This window comes from Callithrix jacchus, chromosome 4 (assembly GCF_049354715.1).
Source record: "Callithrix jacchus isolate 240 chromosome 4, calJac240_pri, whole genome shotgun sequence".
NCBI lineage: Eukaryota > Metazoa > Chordata > Mammalia > Primates > Cebidae > Callithrix > Callithrix jacchus.
Genome location: NC_133505.1, coordinates 136,391,061 through 136,411,735, shown reverse-complemented (window position 1 = coordinate 136,411,735; position 20,675 = coordinate 136,391,061). Strand labels below are relative to the sequence as shown.

Here is a 20,675-nt window from a genome sequence, read left to right as displayed (position 1 = left end):
CATTAAAAAATCTGGAGACAACAGATGCTGGAGAGGATGTGGTGAAATAGGAACACTTTTACACTGCTGGTGGGAGTGTAAATTAGTTCAACCATTGCAGAAGACAGTGTGGCAATTCCTCAGGGACCTAGAAATAGAAATTCCATTTGACCCAGCAATCCCATTACTGGGTATATATCCGAAGGATTGTAAATCATTCTACTATAAGGACACATAGACACAAATGTTCATTGCAGCACTGTTTACAATAGCAAAGACCTGGAACCAACCCAAATGCCCATCGATAATAGATTGGACAGGGCAAATGTAGCACATATACACCATGGAATATTATGCAGCAATCAAAAATGATGAGTTCGTGTCCTCTGTAGGGAGATGGATGAACCTGGAGAACATCATTCTCAGCAAACTGACACAAGAACAGAAAATGAAACACCGTATGTTCTCACTCATAGGCGGGTGTTGAACAATGAGAACACATGGACACAGGGAGGGGAGCACTACACACTGGGGTCTGTTGGGAGGAATAAGGGAGGGACAGCAGGGGGTGGGTAGTCAGGGAGAGATGGCATGGGGAGAAATGCCAGATATAGGTGAAGGGGAGGAAGGCAGCAAATCACACTGCCACGTGTGTACCTATGCAACTATCTTGCATGTTATTCACATGTTCTCCAAAACCTAAAATGCAATTAAAAAAAAAAAGAAATCTTGAGCATTTTGTTATATCAGAAAGCCAAGAAACTAACTAAGACTATTACGTTTATTTTGAGAGGGCTTGATATCTCACTTGAATAGGCTCCCATTACCAAAAATAAGATGAGTTGAGCTTCAATAAGAATAACATCAATGGATATAAATATATCCAATATACTTAAATCCATTATGATAATGATACTTAAAAAAAATACTATTTGTTTCCCTAGTGGGAATGCCAATGAAACAATTCATTGGTTTGAAAACTGGTAAATAAAGAGACAGGATCAAGTTATTTGTTGTCTTTCATATAAACTGTTCCTTGAGGTAGCCAAATAGTTTTTCTTTATAATGTTATTCAGCTAATAATTGAAGAAGAAATTATGGAGTTAGAGCTTCACCCTTTTGCAATCATTAATAAATTAATAAATCTTGGCAAAGATTATCAATAGCTGCTTATATCACAGAGAGTGCACCTCTAGAGGATGAAAGTGCACAGCTTCCTCCACTCTGGAAGTGAAAGAAATTCTCATAGAAAATACAGAATGACAGAAGATCATGGTAAATGACACCTGATGATACAATCAGCAAAATTCAGGCTCTGGAAATCTCTACAGGACAAAAAACTTTAAAAAAAAACTATAAATAAATTAGTTTCAAAGACAATAAAAAAGAGATGAAAGGAAAAACTATAGATTAAAAGGGTCTTAAAAGACATATCCACAAATCACAGTACATGGACTTCATCTGGATCTTGATTCAAATACGCTATAATGAGAAATTATTTTATGACACTGTGGAGGAGAATTGAGTACTGACTGGATATTTGATACTATTAAGAAAATATTGTTAATTTATAAGGTATGATAATGGCATTGTGGATTTTTATATTTTGTAAAGAATGCTTATCCTTTAGAGATACATACTAAATTACAGACAAAAAAAAAAGTCTCTAGGGAGTTCTACACATTCCTACATTTTCCTATCTTCTTCTAAGCCCTCCAAACTGTTCCAACTTCTGCCTATTACCCAGTTCCAAAGTTGCTTCCACATTTGGGTATCTTTTCAACAGCACCCCATTCGGTTGGTAGCAATTTACTGTATTAGTCCTTTTTCACACTGCTGATGAAAACATACTGAAGACTGGGCAATTTGCAAAAGCAAGAGGTTTAATGGACTTACAGTTCCACGTGGCTGGACAAGCCTCACAATCATGGTGGAAAGCAAGGAGGAGCAAGCCACATCTTACATGGATGGCAGCAGACAATGAGAAAGAGAGAACTTGTGCATTGAAGCTCCTATTTTTAAAACCATCAGACCTTGTGAGATTTATTCACTATCACGAGAATAGCACAGGAAAGATCTGCCTCCATGATCTGATTACCTCCTACGAGGTTCCTCTCATGGCATGTGGGAATTGTGGGGGCTACAATTCAAGATTATATTTGGGTGGGGACACAGCCAAACCATATCATTCACCCCAAGTTTAGACACTGCTAATTCAAATCCCTGTTATCTTGCTTCAGATTGACAAGGATCACCACACAATTCCTTCAGTTTCCACAGTTCGGTCAGCTCCTGTCTGACAAGTCTTTGCACACAGCCACATGCTGAGGGGGTATCTTTTAGGTCCTGTGGCTGCCATCCAAGTGCCCATGCTTACATCTTCACCCTGACAGGTCAGTAACCTCCTGGAGTTGCCTGCCAGCATGACCCTGGAGATCACATACCCTGACCCACATGCAAAGGCAGGGTAAGCATGACCAAGGTGTTCCAACTCCTGCCACTTCCTGGTTCTGTCAACTACCCAATTCAGTCTGAAATATCCCCACCAAAATTAGACCCATTCATATTCTTTTGAGAAATTCTCTTAAATACAGTTTCCAAGCCTATCTCACAGTCATCATCTGTCTTTAGTAACAAATCAAAGTTGGTTGTTTCTATAGTCCATCTATAAAGTTCAATAATTTTGCAGGTATATTTCAATAAGTTTGGACAAAATCCACAAAAACAATATCATCATAGATGCTGTTTTCCTCCTTCAGTAGGCATCTTCTCCATGGAGATTACTTAGATAATCAATAAGTCTTTGAGGGATGTGTAAGAGAGCATCACCTTCCTGGATACTGCTTATATAAAACCACTCCAACTCCCTCCACACCTTCCAATAATTCACTAGGCAGTGCACCCTCCCCAGCTGTAATGACTCCAAGAATTCCCACTCCATATTCACTGACACTTTGTTAACACAAAACATCTTAACAAAATTAAGATTTCTTAACACAAAGCTGTGGAGGTCTTGGCTCTCCCATATGATTGTACATTTAAAGCTCTCTGGTAAAATGAATTGTTCCATGTGCTCGTATAAAGCTTGTTCGCCTGCACACCACAGCTTGGAGGATTCAAGTGACCAATGAAGAGGGCCTCCTCCTATTCTGCCTGAGAAAGCTTGACAGTGACTTTCCTCTGGAAACCCACATCACTGGGAATGCAGAACACTTGGAAATAGAGATAAGGTAGAGGACTTGGTAATAGTGATCAAGTAGAGGACTTGGAAACTCACATTGACAACTCGGTCTTCAGAGAGCCCTGATGAAGTGTCCTCTTAAAGACGGAATGCTGCGATTTCCCGATTCAAAACTGGATTTGCGATTTTCAGTAGTAGGGATCCTCCTGGTCTTCCACAGGCGCTTAGCAGCTATAAGCACCTATTATGAACTTAATGCAGGATTCTGTATCCAATGCTTCAGCCAGGTGCTTCTTATCACATTTTGAAGTTCATGGTTATTGCAAGCTGACAACCTGCCAACTACTACATCATAGTGACTAGGTTTCCACTGAAGAAATAAAGCCAACTGGTCCACAAGGCCAGCCCTGGAGGTTTGAGCAGGCTGCAGTCATTTTCATAAATGATAATCAGGTGGAGAACACAAGGGCAGAGAAAGCCCCATTCAAATTAGCAAAAAAAAAAAGATAAAGTACTTACAAATAAATTTAACAATGTTAAAAATCTATACAAAACTTTAAACACTCTTGAATGATGTAAAAATAGACTTGGACAAACAAAACAACGTCCTTATTTTTGGATTGGAAGACTCAACATCATAAAAATGAGAATAAGTCATTCTCTAAGCAAATTTACAAATTTAGTGCAATATCACTAACAAAATCCATAAACTTCATATGAAAAAATAAACATGCAAGAATATCTCCCCCAAAAAAATTTAAAAAAAGCTCTGAGGGAATACTAGTTATACTAGATAATAAAACATACTTGCCTCATTTAAGTTTAAAAAAAAACAGGGTGGAAAACATACTATAAAGCCTCTATAATTTAAAAAGCACATTACTAGTAGAAGTAGACAGATAAGTTGAATAGAACAAAAGTCCAGAAAGAAATCCAAGCATCTTTGAAACTTAATATATGATAAGGGGAGCATCTTAAATTACAAAGGCTAAGAGTGATTTTTAATAAATGGTTCTGGGACAACTGGTAGCCATTTGAAAAAAAGATAACATCAGATCCGTAACTCACATAACATAAAAGAGTAAACTCCAAAGAGATAAAGAACCCAATGCTTAAAAAAAAATTAAACCATCAAGTACAATAAGAAAATCTGGATGAATTACTCTTTAAGCTCAGAAAGGCCTAACAGATTCTCCAAATACAGATGTAATTTTTAAAAATAGATTATTTTAACTATGTAAAAATGAAAAAGAAAATCTGCACAGCAAAAGCATCATAAACAAAGTCAAAACACCACTGACATACTGGATGAAAACACTTCTATCATACAGAAAAAGGGCAAAATTCTGTAATATATAGAATATTCTTCAAAACTGAGAGTAAAAGGATTTTTAAAATCCAAATGAAAAGTGTAAGGAAATATAGAAACAATTTGCAAAAGGGCATAAAAATGGATGGAAAAAGGTTTAACATCATTCATGATAAGACAAATGCAAATTAAATCTATGCTGATATATTATTTATTATTAGATTAGGAAACATCTAAAAATATATAACACGCTCTGTTTGTTAGGCTGTGGAAAAACAGGATCCCTCATATGTTGCTAATGAGAATGCAGCCTTCTTGAGGGAAATTTCACAATACCTAACAAAACTACATGTGTATTTAAGTTTCGATCAAAGAATCCCACTTCTAGAAATCTACTCCAAAGATATACCTTTGCCAATACAAAAATATAAATGCACAAGGTTATTCATTGCAGCATTGTTTGTATTGAAAAATAATTGAAAATGCCTAAATGCTCACACATAGGAGAATAGTTGAAGAAACTATTCTTCAAAATGAACATGCCTACACCCAAAATGGATTTCCCCACAATGTACACACAAAATGGCACATCTACAAAATGGACTACTATGCAGCTATACAAAAGAATGAATAAGATCTGTGTGAACTAATATAGAGTGAATTCCAGAGAAAATAAAAACGTATACATTTAACTATTAGCTTCAGTGGAAAGAAACACAGGAAGAAAAGAAATAAGAGTCTAAGCTTAAGATACTCATCACTACTGGGCATGGTGAGAGTTGGGTAGAAAGTAAAGAAGAAAATGGGAGTCATTTCTCTGAATATACCTTCTTTTTATAGACCTGACTTTTAAAACTGTATTAATTGTGTTATGTTTTTAGGGCTATCACAACAAAGTACCACAAACTAAGTGGTTTACACACCAGAAATTTGTGGTCTCACAGTTCTGGAGCCTAGAAGTCTGCATCCAGGTGCTGACAGGGCTGTGCTTCCTTTGAACACACTATTGAAGAATGTGTTCCAGGCCTCTCTCTCAGCTTCTGGTAGTTCTCTGGCCCATAGCAGCAGATCTCCAGTTCACATGGTGTTCTCCCTGTATGGCTGTCTCTGTGTCCAAATTCTCCCTTATTATAAGAACACCAATCATATTGGTGTCCCACCAGTCATACTGACCCACCTACTCCAGTATGACTTCATCTTAACTTATCTGATTACACCTGCAGCCACTCTATTTCCAAATAAGGGTGAGTTCTGAGGTACTGCAGCTTAGGAACTCAATAATGAATTAGGCGATAGGAGGTGGGAAACAATTTAACCCATAATGTTAATGTTTCCCACATTCAAATAAATAAATAAATGAAAATTTTAAAATCCAAAAAGAAGGGGGATAGCCTAAAACTGAATGCAACTGAAAACAAATGAACTGACCCACATAAATCAAATGAATAATATAATCACTCTCAAGAAGGGAGAAAAAAATTAACTCAAGCAAATATTGAACACAATATCTAGATGACTTGCCTTCACACTAAAGGCAAAAACCCACTAAACAAATATTGAACTCTAATTAGTAGACCTTTTTTCCCCAAAAATATAGGTTACTGATTCTGGAGCTACTCGTTGATTGCAGAATGGAACAAATAAATAAATACACGCTTTGTTGATATCAGGATCCAGAGTTCTCCCTGTTGGAGAAGACAGTGATAAATCTGAAAAGGGAAGTAGAATTGGAGCTGTCAGTGTGACTCGTGGGGACATAGACAAATTGGTACAAATGGATATAGATGTGTGTAGGTCTGTATATGTGGGTGTGTGTCTCTGTGCATATAACTGCACAGTATATATATAGAGAGAATATATATAAACTGTAGGAAGACAGAATATATACATATATAGGCATAACTGCATATACATATATATGCAGTAGATAGAATACGTACATACACACATATATACAGAATATATATACATATATATGTATATACAGAGAGAATATATACATATACACATACATGTACAGAATATATATATACATTATGTGTGTATATACATGCATAATCTTAAATATATAATTGGTCATTAAATATATATAATACATTATGTATGTATATATTCTGTACATATATGTGTATGTATGTATGTATATATATTGCCTCTTTATATATATATTGTGCACAAAGACACCCACATACACAGATCTACACATGTATGTACATACATATATATCTAGGTAAATATATGTGTATGTATGTATGTATGTCTGTATTCTGTCTCTCTCTCTCCCACCTCCCTGACTCTCTCTTTCCCTTTCCGCTCAGATCTGTCCTCTGAGAATACCTAGATAAAATGAAATCCCACTAACAGTGGGGTTCACCTCTTAGTACCAGATCTTGTTTTCTAAATACCATTCTTCACCAACAAGAGCCAGGTTTCTCTGAAAAAACAAAATGGCCAAGCAAATGTAGTTTACAGAAAGAATAAGATAAACCTGGGGCATTTCATCATACCAAAGGATGACTTGTGAAATTCAATTTACGAATTCAATTTTACCAAAAGGTAAAAGAGCCAGCTTGAAGGGGCTCCCATTGGCAAAACTAGGGACAATTTGAGTATCAAAATAAAGATAGAAAATTAAAGGATTTTACTCTATTAGTAAATTGAATTTCACATGTCTTGAGTAAAACAAGCAAATTGGGAGACAAAGTAAACTCTTCCTTACAAGAGATTGCCAACTCATACGTATAGAAAGAATGTTGGAATTACAAAAATCAATATTTGCCAGCCAGTATAATAATTAATTCTTCTTGTTTAAAGAGTAATGGACATCCCCACAAGATCTTTCTTTCAATACAAGGGGTAAAATATAGCAGTTGAGAAAACTACACAATGCCACATTAGAAAATGGTCAAAGTTAACATTACTAGCAATGAGACTAACCATTAGCATATACCTTGATACGGTTTGGTTCTGTGTCCCAACCCAAACCTCATCTTGAATTGTAATCCCTACAATCCCCATGTGTCAAGGGAAAGACCAGGTGGGAGGTGATTAGGTGATGGGGGTGGTTACTTCCATGCTATTCTCATGATAGTGAGTGAGGTCTCATGAGACCTGATGGTTTTCTAAGCATTTGAAAGTTCCTCCTCTGCTCTTCTGTCTGCTGGTGCCTTGTGAAGAAGGTGTTTACTTCTCCTTCCTCCAAGATGTAAGTTTACTGAGGTCTCCCCAGACCTGTGAGTCAATTAAACCTCTTTCCTTTCTAAATTACCCAGTCTCAAGTATTTCTTTACAGCAGCGTGAAAACAAACTAATACATACCTCTTATTTGATGCACTGAGAAGAGCTCAGCATCACTTCTGTGTCATTCTGCCAAAAGTGAATAATCTGAATCTATCCTTGAGGGCACATCAGACAAATCCAACCATACAGTCATTCTACAAAATCACTGTGCTATACTTTATAAAAATGTCAATATCATGAAATTCAAAGAAAGCTCAGAAGATGTTCCGGATTAATCTTTAAAAACATGACAACTTTCTCTTTCAGCAGAAGAGTGAAAAAAAAAAAAAAAGAACGTGACAACTGAATTAAATGCATGATCTGGGATTTTCTTTTGCTATAAGGGACATTTTTGAAACAATGACAAAATTTAACAAGGTCTGTAGATTAAATAATAGTATTTGTTTCAATGTTAATTTTCTATTTTAAAAACTGTACTCTGGTTACTTGAGGAATTTCTTGTTTTTAGAAATACATATTAAAGTATTTAGGGGAAAGAGGGTGTCTGCAACTCCTTAAGTGGTTCAGAAAACAATTGAGATGCATGGTCTATGTGCACACAAGCACTCACAGATAACAGAAAACGATGAAGCAGTTGCAGAAATGGTTACCATTTTGGGAATCTGGATGAAGAATTTCTGGGAATTCTTTTTACTATTCTTGCAACTTTTCTGTACATCTGATATGTCAAAATTAGGAAGGGAGAGATGGGGAACCAGAGAATTAAGGTGACTTGCCTGAAGTCATACAAAGAAGGCAAACAAGCTGTCTGGGCTGCAAGCTCATGCTCCTTCCACCACCTCCCTCTCTTTATGATGACACTTTGTTGTTCCTAGTAACATGTGCTGGAAAGCAAATGAGCTGGGCTAGCAGGTGGATTGTTAATTCCTAGAGAACTTGCTTGAACATCCTGTGAGTCACACTGGGATTTTAAGGCAGGCAACACAGGGGCAGGAGTATGGCTGGTGCTAGAGGCATTCTCCTGGCAATGTGCCTTGCCCTCTAAGAGCTCAGCCAGCTGTCCCAGATACAATGTCTAATAAGTTGCCATTGGGATTGGCATTCATCTCTCTGAGGACTCTGACCTGGTAGGTGTGATCTGACCTGGTAGGTGTGAGTGCCTACCTATGGTCAGGAGCAATATACACTCTTGGTCATGACAGTGGCAGTGCCTTAATGGCAGAGGGTGCCTTGACTGAAGCTAGTAGTTTAGGGCAGAGTGACATGGCTCTGCTTTATGGATAGAGAAGCATGGCAAAGGCTGGCAAGTCAGAAGGCAGATCTGGACTCAGGCTTGTGCTCCAATGCTAGTTGGGAACCAGAGTACCAAAAAATATCCACAGGCTAAGGAAGATACACCCCTTCTGTGCTTCCCTTGAGCCTCCATAACAGTACTTGCCATATTATACTGCAGTTGTCAGTATATATGCTTGTCTTGTACACTGGATTCAAGAAGACAGTCTGTGGCATTCATTGAATAAATATTTATCGAGACCTACATTGTACCAGGCACTGTTTTAGGTGCTGGGGATACATCAGTGAACTGTTTTTAGATAAAAATTTGTATCCTTATGGAATGTGCTTTCATCTTCATATATTTAGTACTTAGCACAGCATATGGAACATAGCAGGTACATATGAGTGAGACAGTACCACTTGTAATGGGCACTTCTGATAATTAGGAGGAAAGCTACAGTGTTGTGGGCATCCAGGGAGTCCCAAGGCTCAATTCGGACACTCTGGAAACTAAGCATAGGTCAGAGGCCTAATCCCAGTCCCCACCATGAAGATGATGCAGTTTTTAGGTCTGAAATGTTTAGAATTGCTTCTGAATCTGAAGGCTGTGTCTGCAGGATGAAATGTTTACCACCAGCCAAAAGCAATCAAGAGGGATGGGACTCAACACAGAACATGCTTGCTGTAGTTTACAGGGTTGAATGTCAAGGACAGGAAGGAACATTAGAAAGCCTGTGGTTAATCTTGTTTTCCAACCCCCACAATGCTGACATCCCCATTTTATTCTTCCCCCATTACACTATTGGAAATATCTGAGTGAAGATCAAGACCTCCTTCAGTACTACATTCAAGAGACATTTTCTGTGATCATTATATTTAACCCCTCAACGGCACCGCATCCGGCTCTGTTAACCACTTCCTCACACTTGACTGCCTTTCCTCCTCCTCCCTGGCAGCTGCGCCTCTTCAGCCTCATAGTGGCTTGTCTTCCTTTATTCTCAGGTTTCCCCAGAATTCTGTCTTAAACTCTATTTCCATTCTACATCCTCTCCCTAGGTAATTTAATAAACTCTCTTTGCTTTTGTTCTTGTTGCTCTGTCACCCAGGCTGGAGTACAGTGGCATGATCATGGTTCATTACAACCTCAAACTCCTGGGCCCAAGTGAGCCTCTTGGGTCAGCTTCCCCAGTAGCTGGGACCATAGGTGTGCACCATTCCAGTGGCTAACTTTTTGGCAGATATGGGGTCTCACTATGTTGCCCAGAATGGTCTCAAACCCCTGGGCTCAAGTGATCTTCCTTCCTTGGCCTCTCAAAGTGCAGAAATATAGGTGTGAGCCACTCTGCTTTGCTTAACCCTTACAAGGTGTAATTGATTACATTACACTTATGCTTGTAACAAATATAACAGGTATTCATTGTAATCTGTAAGTCTCTAGCTCTACCCCAAATTAATTTCTGAGGCTTCAGATCTATTTTTGCGTCAGATTACTAGACATCTCCGAGGGAATACCCACCTCCAAGTCCTCAAACACAAAACTTCTAGGATAGAAGCTTCCTAGGTTCCCTGACAAGAATCTGGGTGTCTTTTTGGAATTTCTCTTTTCCTGCCACGTTCCCTAATAATCCACTCATCACTAGGCCCTGCCAAGCATGTGACCTAAACATTTCTTCCTGTCATTCTCTTGGGTCTATGTCCACCGAGATGAGCTTTGATTCCTGCAGTAGTCCGGTCACTGCTCGTCCCACCTCTGTCGCTGCTCCTTCTCATCTGTCCTCCTCATTCTGGCCACAGCAGTTCTTCAAAATACAAATGAGGCCCCACCCCAGATCTACAGGACGGGCTATGCCTGGTCAAGATTATAAACCGGAAGTAACTTTATAGAAACAGCAAGGTCCTTCAGAAGCTTCAGCCTCTCTGTCTTCCATTTTGCCATGGCATTCTGTGCTTCAGCCATGCCAAACTACCTCTGGTTTTCCAAATTTACCCGACTCTCACTTCTAAGTCTTTGGATATGCTGTTCTTTCAATGGGAATAATTATCTCTACATTCTACCCTCTTTCCCTTGCCCAATTCCTTCCTCTATGCTTGCACTGGTGCAAGCTGGTCTGGGTCACTCTGCTTGTTCTCAGCTTGGACATCTTCAAGATCTCTGTTAACCTGCTCCTCATATAAGACCATGGGCAGTAACCCTTCTGATCATCCACACAGCTCCCTACTCTTTCCCTATCAAAACATTTGTCATTTTACATTGAAATTGGCTATATTCCTGACTGCATGTTAACCTGTGTGTGGGGTTGGGGGAGGGAGAGTGTGTCTTGTATACTACTATGTACCAGAGCCTGGCACAGTAGCTTCCCTGAAAATAGATGCAAAAAAAAAAAAAAAAAAAAAAAAAAAACAAGGCTGAGCATGGTGGCTCATGCCTGTAATCCCAGTACTTTGGGAGGCTGAGGCAAGGGAATTGCTTGAGCCTGGGAGTTTGAGACAACCTTGGACAACATAGCAAGACCTCATCCCTACTAAATATAAATATATATAAATCAGATGAGTATGGTGGCATGCACCCATGTTTGCTTCTACTCAGGAGGCTAAAGTGGTAGGATGAACTGAGCCCAGGAGATCCAGGCTGCAATGAGCTATGATTTCGCTGCTGCACTCCAGCCTGGGTGACAGAATGAGACTGCCTCAAAAAACAAAAGACAGAAATAAACTTACCAAGTGAAAATACATTTTCTTTTTCTTTTAAGATCAGATTTACAAATATAAGCTCAAACTTTAAAGGAAAGCTTGTTTCATTTGCTAAAGGAATAGTTTTCAATCTGCTTCCTGAAACACTGAGCCTTCCACAGAGGCAGCTGGAGTTTAGGGCAGTGGAGGATGGGGAGGTGGAGTGGCCTGCTCAACATTTTTTAAACCACTTTATTGATGTATGATTGACATAACAAAAAGTTGTGAATTTTTTTCTTTTTGCTTTTGGAGACAGTCTTGCTTTGTTGCCCAGACTGGAGTGCCGTGGCGCCATCATAGCTTCCTGCAGCCTTGAACTCTGGGCTCAAGGGATACTTCTGCCTCTGCCTCCTTAGTAACTGGGACCACAAGCAAAAAGTTGTAGATTTTTAATGTATAAAACTTGATGTGTTTGTAAATAAGGATATACCCATGAAACCATGACCAACAATAAATGCAACAAACTTATTTGCTGTCTCTAGAATTACCTCCTGTTCATTTTAGTTTCTGTTCAGTCGTTCCTTTTGTGGAAAGAGGATTTAATATGAGATCTATCCTCCTAGAAGGTTTTTAAGCTTTCAGTGTAATATCGTCAATCATAGACCCTGTGATCTACAAAAGAGCTCCAGAACTTATCAGTCTTGTATAGCTGAAACTTTGTACCCTTTGACCAACACCTCCCCACTTATCCCTTCTTACCTTGACCCCTGAGAACCACCCAGTCTCTGCTTCTATCGGTTTGACTATTTCACATTCTACATATAAGGGAGATCATCCAGTATTTGTCTTTCCATGTCTGCATTATTTTTCTTAGCATCCTGACCTCCAGGTCCATCCTTATTGCTCAAAATGTGACTGATTCAATGTTTATCTGCTTTGTGTACTAAAGATTTTTGGTTTTCTGGGTTTTTGTTGTTGTTGTTGTTTGTTTTTTGAGATGGAGTCTAGGGGTCACCCAGGCTGGAGTGCAGTGGCACCATCTTGGCTTACTGCCACCTCCATCTCCTAGGTTCAAGGGATTCTCCTACCACAGCTGCCTGAGTAGTGGGATTACAGGCATGCACCTCCATGCCTGGCTAATTTTTGTATTTTTTGTAGAGTCAGGATTTCACCCCATTGGCCAGACTGGTCTCAAAGTCCTGGCCTCAAGTGATTCTCCCAGCTCAACTTCCCAAAGTACTGGGATTACGGGCAAGAGCCACTGTGCCCAGCCAGCTTTTGGTTTTCTAAAGCTGTGCTCTCAAACATTCTTACAGAGGGACATGTGCCCACATAGCTGAATCCTCATCTGGGGTTACATGGATCGTTTGTCTCCTACTGCTATTCTAGCAAATTACCATAAACTTAGTGATTTAAAACAACACACCTTTATAATCTTGGCTCTGGAGGTCAGAAGTCTGGTGTGAGTTTCACTGGGCTAAAATCAAAGGATTGGTGTGTGAACATTATTGGCTGGCCATTGTTCAGTCTCCCAAAGACATGCTTCCTCTAAAAGTGTGCACACATGAGCACTTTCTTGAATGCACATCATCAAAAAGATAAGAACCTACGTCTTTCAAAAATTATCACAAAGGGTCATGAACCCTGCTAAAGCAAAGCATATGCCTTGTGAATTTAATTTAAAAATCTATTTCAGGCTGGGCACCGTCGATTATGCCTGTCATCCCAGCACTTTGGGAGGCCAAGGCAGGTGGATCACAAGATCAGGAGTTCCAGACCAGCCTGGCCAACATGGTGAAACCCCATCTCTACAAAAATACAAAAATTAGCCAGGCTGGCGTGGTGGTGCATGTCTGCAATCCCATCTACTCAGGAGGCTGAGGCAGGAGAATCACTTGAACCCAGGAGGTGGAGGTTGCAGTGAGCTGAGATTGTACCACTGCACTCCAGCTTGGGTGACAGAGTGAGACTCTGTCTCAGAAAAAAATCTATTTTAAACGTATTATTTGCATATATGTTTTCAGAGTCATACCCAAATGCATTAAATGCCACTGAAGTAAATAAGTACAAACTTTTTGGGAGGGTAATTCAGCAAAATATACCAAAGTAGAAAATACACATAATTTAATACAGAAATTTGACTACACAAGGACACTTCCTGACAGCCAAAATTGAAAAAAAAAATGGCTGCAAAAGAATGTTTATATAAATTGTAGTAGATGTATGCAATGCAATATGATACAGTTATTATAAAGAATGAGAGTGATGTATATGTGTGAATAGAGAAAGTCATTCAAGATAAAATGTTTAGTGACAAAAGTGCAAGCAGAGGGCAAGGTCTGATTGCTCTGCATCAAGCTTCAGAAAGGATCATATATAATCTTGTTCCTAAAATAATTTGAGAGATGATACATAAGAAGCCATTAACAGACATGTGGGTAGTAGCAGTCAGGAAGAAGACTTTATTTTGTGCTTCTCTACAATCTACATTTTTCTATTATGAGCATTGTATTAGTCTGTTTTCACGCTGCTGATAAAGACATATCCAAGACTGTGTAATTTATAAAGAAAAAGAGGTTTAAAGGACTCACAGTTCCACATGGCTGGGGAGATCTCACAATGGTGGCAGAAGGCGAGGGGAAAAACAAAGGCACATCTTACATGGTGGCTGGCAAAGAGAGCATGACAGCCAAGCAAAAAGGGAAATCCCTTATAAAATCATCAGATCTCATGAGACTTATTCACTACCACACACAGTATAGGGGGAACTGCTCTCATGATTCAATTATCTCCCACTGGGTCCCTCCCACAATACATGGGAATTATGGGAACTATAATTCAAGATGATATTTGGGTGGGGACACAGCCAAACCGTGTCGGGCATGTATTATTTTATTTTATAAAAGTAACTCAGAGTCAATTAAAAATAATGACTAATGATAACAAAAACATTGAGATCAATAATAATGTCCACAAGCTTGTCTGTGTGCCTCACACAATTCCAAGGACATCACACAGATTATTCTCGTATCTCTGGGAGATAGGAACTACTATTACACCCACTTGGCAGATGAGGAAATTTAGATGAGTGAAGGTTAAGCCAGTTGTTTTATGTCCCACAGCTGGCAAAGGGGGAGCTTAGGTTAAATTGAGGTCTGTTTGACCTAAGTCAGTGCTCTTCACTGTTGCTGCTATTTGTGTTTTCTTGCTACTTTTTCATGTTCGAATAAGAATCCTAATGAAGACTATGACGTATGTTTTAATACAGGTAAAAACTTCCTCAAATGTCAAAACTAAAAATACCTTCTTTCCTAATATGTCACAAATCTAAACAATAATTATATCACAAAGGCCACATATTTTTGATGGTTCCTATGTTCAAAAATGTGAAAATATCTTTAAATTTTAATGAGAAGCATTATTTGAAATGTCAGCATGGGGAAACCTTTATAAGGGGGACAATTAAATAAATAAAGAGGAGGGGAGATATAGACAGGGAGAAGAATAAAAGTGGAATAAAGAGGAAATTTACACAATTGTGCTAACACTGGTGATTTACAGCTTTAAGGGAAGGGTTTTCTACAAGTAATCTAGCTATCATTTCTGACAGCTGTAATTTGTTTTCACTATATGCACTAAAGAAATAAATACTCTATTTCCATTGCAGATAAGATGAGGTTGGGGTATTTTTCAATGAGATGATACCACTAAGTCATACCTAGAGTACTTTATTGCAATTGCTTCCACACATTAGAATCACTATTTTTTAAGAAAAAATAATAACAAAAGTAAACAAGCAACTCATTACCACCCCAGATTTGCAAATAGTCTGGAAACTATTTGGCCAAACCTTTTCTGGGTGAAAAATTTTATTAGCCCTGTCTACTGTATTCAATGTTTCATGAAGGTGATTCTGATGTGAGCCAGTGATTTAGAGACCATCTTCCTTTCATGCATCTTTTCTCTCTGATTTCTTTCATCCTGGCTGAATCTCTTCAGGTTCATTTGCTTGCATTATTGCTTGCCAAATGATCACAATGAAGTATTAAGGGTGGTTATCAGGTCCACAGGATCCTCTGGTTAAGTTAATGAGTTCACACCTGGTTAAGTTAATGGGTTCTGATTTAATGACTGTTGACCAGTCTCTAGTCCATTGCTAACTACAGAGAGTACAAATGGAGGCCAAAATGCCATCTAATAACTAAACACTGAAAAATTTAAAAATATTACTTACATTAAAATTAGGATTTTTCTCATGATTTGTATTCTATTAACACTAATGTCAAATTGGGTCACTGTAGTTCTTAGACTATTTTTAATCAATTTACATTTGGTGAAACTGTTAAAGTTACAAAATGTGGCCAGGTGTAGTGGCTCATGCTTGTAACCCCAGCACTTTGGGAGGGTGAGGCTGGAGGATCGCTTGAGTCCAGGAGTTCGAGACCAGCTTGGGCAATATTGTAAGATCTGTCTCTACAAAAAATAAACTAAATTAGCTGGGCATAGTGGCATGTGCCGGTAGTTCCAGATAGTCAGTAGGCTGAGGTGGGAGGAGCACTTGAGCCTTGAGAGGTTGAGGCTGCAGTGAGCTGTGATCATGCCACTGTACTCCAGCATGGGCAGAGTGAGACCCTGTCTGAAAAAGAAAGAAAGAAAGAAAAGAAAAAGCCACTGTATGTATATTTGGGAGTGAAACAATAATTGTTCAAAGTTTAAAGATAGTCATATCATATTTTATATTTTATTTTCAGCATATGCCTATCACTTATGTTGTGATTTTGACCATCTCTTATAGTAATATCTTCATTAAATCTTCATTTATATAAAATTGCAGGGATTTCATTTGGTTTAAGTTGTGGACTTGATAAAATAATTTTTTTCATTTTCATTATTTTGGCCAGTCATTAAATCTTTATTTTTTATAATGAAAAATAGGTAATATCTTGTTTACAATGTTGTGGGTTTTTTGAGACAGGATCCCACTCTGTCATCCAGTCTGGGGTGCACTGGTGTGATCACGACTCACTGCAGCCTTGATCTCTTGAGCCCAATCGATCCTTCCCCCTCAGCCTCCTGAGTAGCTGGAACCACAGGCTTGCGTCATCATGCCCAGCTAATTTTTAAAAATTTTTTTCTGGAGGCAGGGTCTCACTTTGTTGCCCAAGCTGGTCTGGAACTCCTGGGCTCAAGCAATTTTACTGCCTCAGCCTCCCAAAGTGCTGGGATTACAAGTGTGACTCACCATGCCGAGGCCCTGCTTACAATTTACAATTTTTATGTGGGTCATGCTCAATATAAATCTTATTTTTGTTGTTTCCAGTTTTTATTGACATAAGCAGGCTGCCCTGTTGAACATTTCTTATTTCCTTATGCCCTTTTCCCCTGAGCTCTACTTTTATATTTTCTATTTTTCAATTTGAATTCATTCTTACTAAAGGATTAAGAAATAAAATGTAATTGTATTCAAAGGGAGCTTAACTTCATGAGTATGAAATGACTGTATTTACATTAAATATATAAATTAAAATTGGGTTTATATATTTTCAAGAAAGTTATATTCTAAAATATTCAAAATGACATATAAAAATTAAAATGAAAAATAAAATTATAATTATTAATGTAAATTTTAATATAACATTTAAAGGAATCTATTGGGGGAAAATTAATAAAATCTCATTAATAGTTTCATAACAAAAAAAATCATTTGCAGTAACAGCAGTTGTGGAGCCTCTGATGTTGGTAGTTTTAGGGCTTTCTCCTGAGTCGAAAAGGTTCTTTAAAGGAGATCATGCTACATTGTTGCTGCAGGGCTGTTAGGCCCCACAGGGTCGTGGGGTGTCCCTTATGCTGTGCTGAGGTGCAGGATCCAAGAAGTAAAGAGACAGGACACTGAAGATCTGGTGAAGAGCCGCTGGACTCCGGGGGCCATGAACCCGTGAGCGGAGACCAGTGAGAGCCCCAAATGCCCAGAAGCATCTGTATTTATTAGGTATAAGCAGGGGGCAGAGTCGTGAGTGAGGTCATCATCTATAGGCTTAGTAATAGGGCATGCATAATCACATGAGTCACAAGTGAGGGGGCCACCCCATTAAGTCACTTGGGCAGAGAGGTGGGCCATGCGCAGTAGGAGGCCATGCCGTGGGAAGTAGTAGTACAGAAAAGGGGACCACCCCTATTAGGTCATTGAGGCAAGGAGGTGGGCTGTGTGCAACAGGTGTCGTGCGCATCACTTACTATCTGGAGACTGGAGACTTCAAAGGATTTCTAACAGAAGGATACTGTAAGCCAATGCAGTGGGAGCTGACAGACTTATGTTCTTCTCTTAAGGTATTTATGGAGGATGATTTGAGGTAGCACAGAAGCGAGAAAAGACTGACAGGGTGTACAGCTCTTGGGACTGGTCATACCAGAGAGGTTCTTCTCCCTCGGTTACTTCCAGGATCTCAGGCCTGAGGCCTACTTTCCACAGGAACTGGATGCAAGGTATACAGCTCCTTTATCAGGAGGAGAGGCTCTTGCTCCAAGCCTGCCATGCAGTGTATGCCCTTTCAGGGAGGCACACCACCCCCTGGGTCTTTGGTTCTTGTCCTGGTCTGGCTGTTTTCCCATGTACTGCTTCTGTTCTGTGACTGCTCTAGGCATTCCTCCTACTACAAAATACTGTATGGTTATATGGAAGGATTATATAAATCAGCACTAAATGTGTCAATACAACTCCAATTACAATACCTATATGATTATGTAGAAAGATTATATAGAATTAAGTATGCTAGATATAAGTATTAAGTATGATTATATAAGCTAGATATATGTAAGCAGTAAGTTATACTTCAGGCACTAATTCTATAAACTAATATATGATTATATATAAAAGATTATATAAAGGAAATAGCTGAGTAATAACACTATGAACTAAGATTTTCTTCAGGCACTAATTTTGCCTGGAATCTGGACAGTTCTCCATCTTTGGTGCTCATGGGAGATGTTACCCGCAGTTGCCTTATGAACAAGAGGTTGGCTTTTGGGTGTCTAGGAGTGAAGAGTTACTTTGCCAGGACTCAGTACCAGTCTGTTGACATCTATCTTACTCCTTCATCTCAGCCATGCCTGGGTGTCCTCCAGTCCAGAAACCTCCTTTCCAAAGAATAGGCCTGCAGTCTTTTCCCAGAGTTGGTGAGACACAGTGGTCCAGTTATGTGGAACAGAGATTGCTTCTTAAACAGATGTTAGACCCACGATCCTGGCTCTAGCGCTCTCCTTGGCTCCTGCCATGTCCACATTTAGAAGCAGCTGGTGGCACTAGCTGCTGAGCTTTTGGGGATTCTGTTGTATAAATCAGGCTGGTTCTCTGCTTTTCCACCCTTGGTTTGGTTTTCTTGGGTCTGTTAAATCCTTTACCACTGGGCCATCTGCTTCCCAGCTTCCAAAATTTTATTTTTTAATTTTTTTTTTAGAAGAGGCCTTCCGGCAGTATGGCAGAGTGGGTAAAACCTGAACTCCTGTGTCTCACAAACCCACACTTGAACCCTGGCTCTACCACTCACAGCTGTCTGACCTTGGGCAAATCACCTCATCTCCCTACAGGCTCACTATTAGTGAGGTCACCATCAGCTTGAAATTAATTTGGGCATGTGGTAGGAATTTGAGGTAAGAGATAGTTGCATTTTCTGAGGCCTTATCCTCCTTAACCTTGCAGAATTTTTTTTTTTTTTAATGGATTGGAGGTTTCAGTGGGATGGGAGAATCACAAGGAATCAGGTGTTCAGAGGAATGTATTGAGTAGAGGTGAGGAACTAGGATGTTGAAAAGTAAAAAAAGGAGAGAAGGAGAGGAAGAAAGAGGAAGAAAAAGAGGGAGAGAGAACAGGAATATTGCTTCATTCTAAAAATGGGTATTAATAATGGCCGATCAATATTTTGTGTATTTAAAATGGAGAACTCTATAAATATTTCTTGAGTTTACTTGTTCCGGATCTGAGTTGAAGTCCTGGATATCCTTATTAATTTTCTGTCTCGTTGAGTCTAAATCTCATTATGGGTCTTATGTATCTGGGTATTAAGATCTCTTATTGTTGCATTGATCCTTTTACCACTGCATCTTTGTTGCTCTGAAATTTATTTTATCAAATGTGAGAATTGCAACTCCTGCTTTTTGTTTATTTATTTATTTTTGCTCTCCATTTGGTTGGTACATTTTTCTTCAACCCTTTGTTTTGAGTCTTTGTGTATCTTTGAATATACCATTGGGTTTCGGCTGTATCTTTTGATTGGGGGATTTAGTCGATTTAAATTTAGGGTTACTGCCATTTGATGTTAACTGGCTATTTTATCCATTCGTTGATGTAAATTCTTCTTTATGTTGATGCTCTTTACTTTGCAGTATATTTTTAGAAAGGCTCATACTGGTTGTTCCTTTCTATGTATAATGCTTCTTTCAGAAGTTCTTGTAAAGCAGGCCTGGTGGTAATAAAATCTCTGAGTACTTGTTTGTTCATAAAAGATTTTATTTTTCCTTCAATTGTGAAGCTTAGTTTGGCAGGATATGAGATTCTAGGCTGAAAGTTCTGTTCTTTAAGTATGTTGAATATTGGCCCCCACTCTCTTCTGGCTTGTAGGGTTTCCACTGAGAGATCTGCTGTAAGTCTAATAGTCTTCCCTTTATGGGTAACCTGGCCTTTCTCTCTGGCTGCCCTTAGTATTTTCTCCTTCGTTTCAATCCTGGTGAATCTAACGATTATGTGCCAAAATTGTATTGATGGGATCACTTTTACTCTTCTTCTTATCATTTAGAGTTTCTGCTTTCTTGAAAAATAACTTTACTGTTATTTTAGAAAGGATTGGGGGGAACAGTTAGAGTTATATAAATGTTTCATCTGCCATATTTGAACAAAAGTCCTCTATTCTGCTTATTTTATCCATTGTTAGGTTAAGAATATAAATCTAATCATGTAACTCACCTGCTTAAAATTTTTTAAATATTCTCATTTTTAAAGACAAATTAAATTCTTAACAAGACCCCAGA

At 38.7% G+C, this 20,675-nt stretch overlaps 1 pseudogene; it reads right to left on the bottom strand.

The window, feature by feature from the left end:
* Positions 1-2,205: 2,205 nt before the first annotated feature.
* On the bottom strand, positions 2,206-18,926 carry LOC100395198 (UDP-GalNAc:beta-1,3-N-acetylgalactosaminyltransferase 2-like; annotated as a pseudogene).
* Between the last annotated feature and the right edge of the window lie 1,749 nt (positions 18,927-20,675).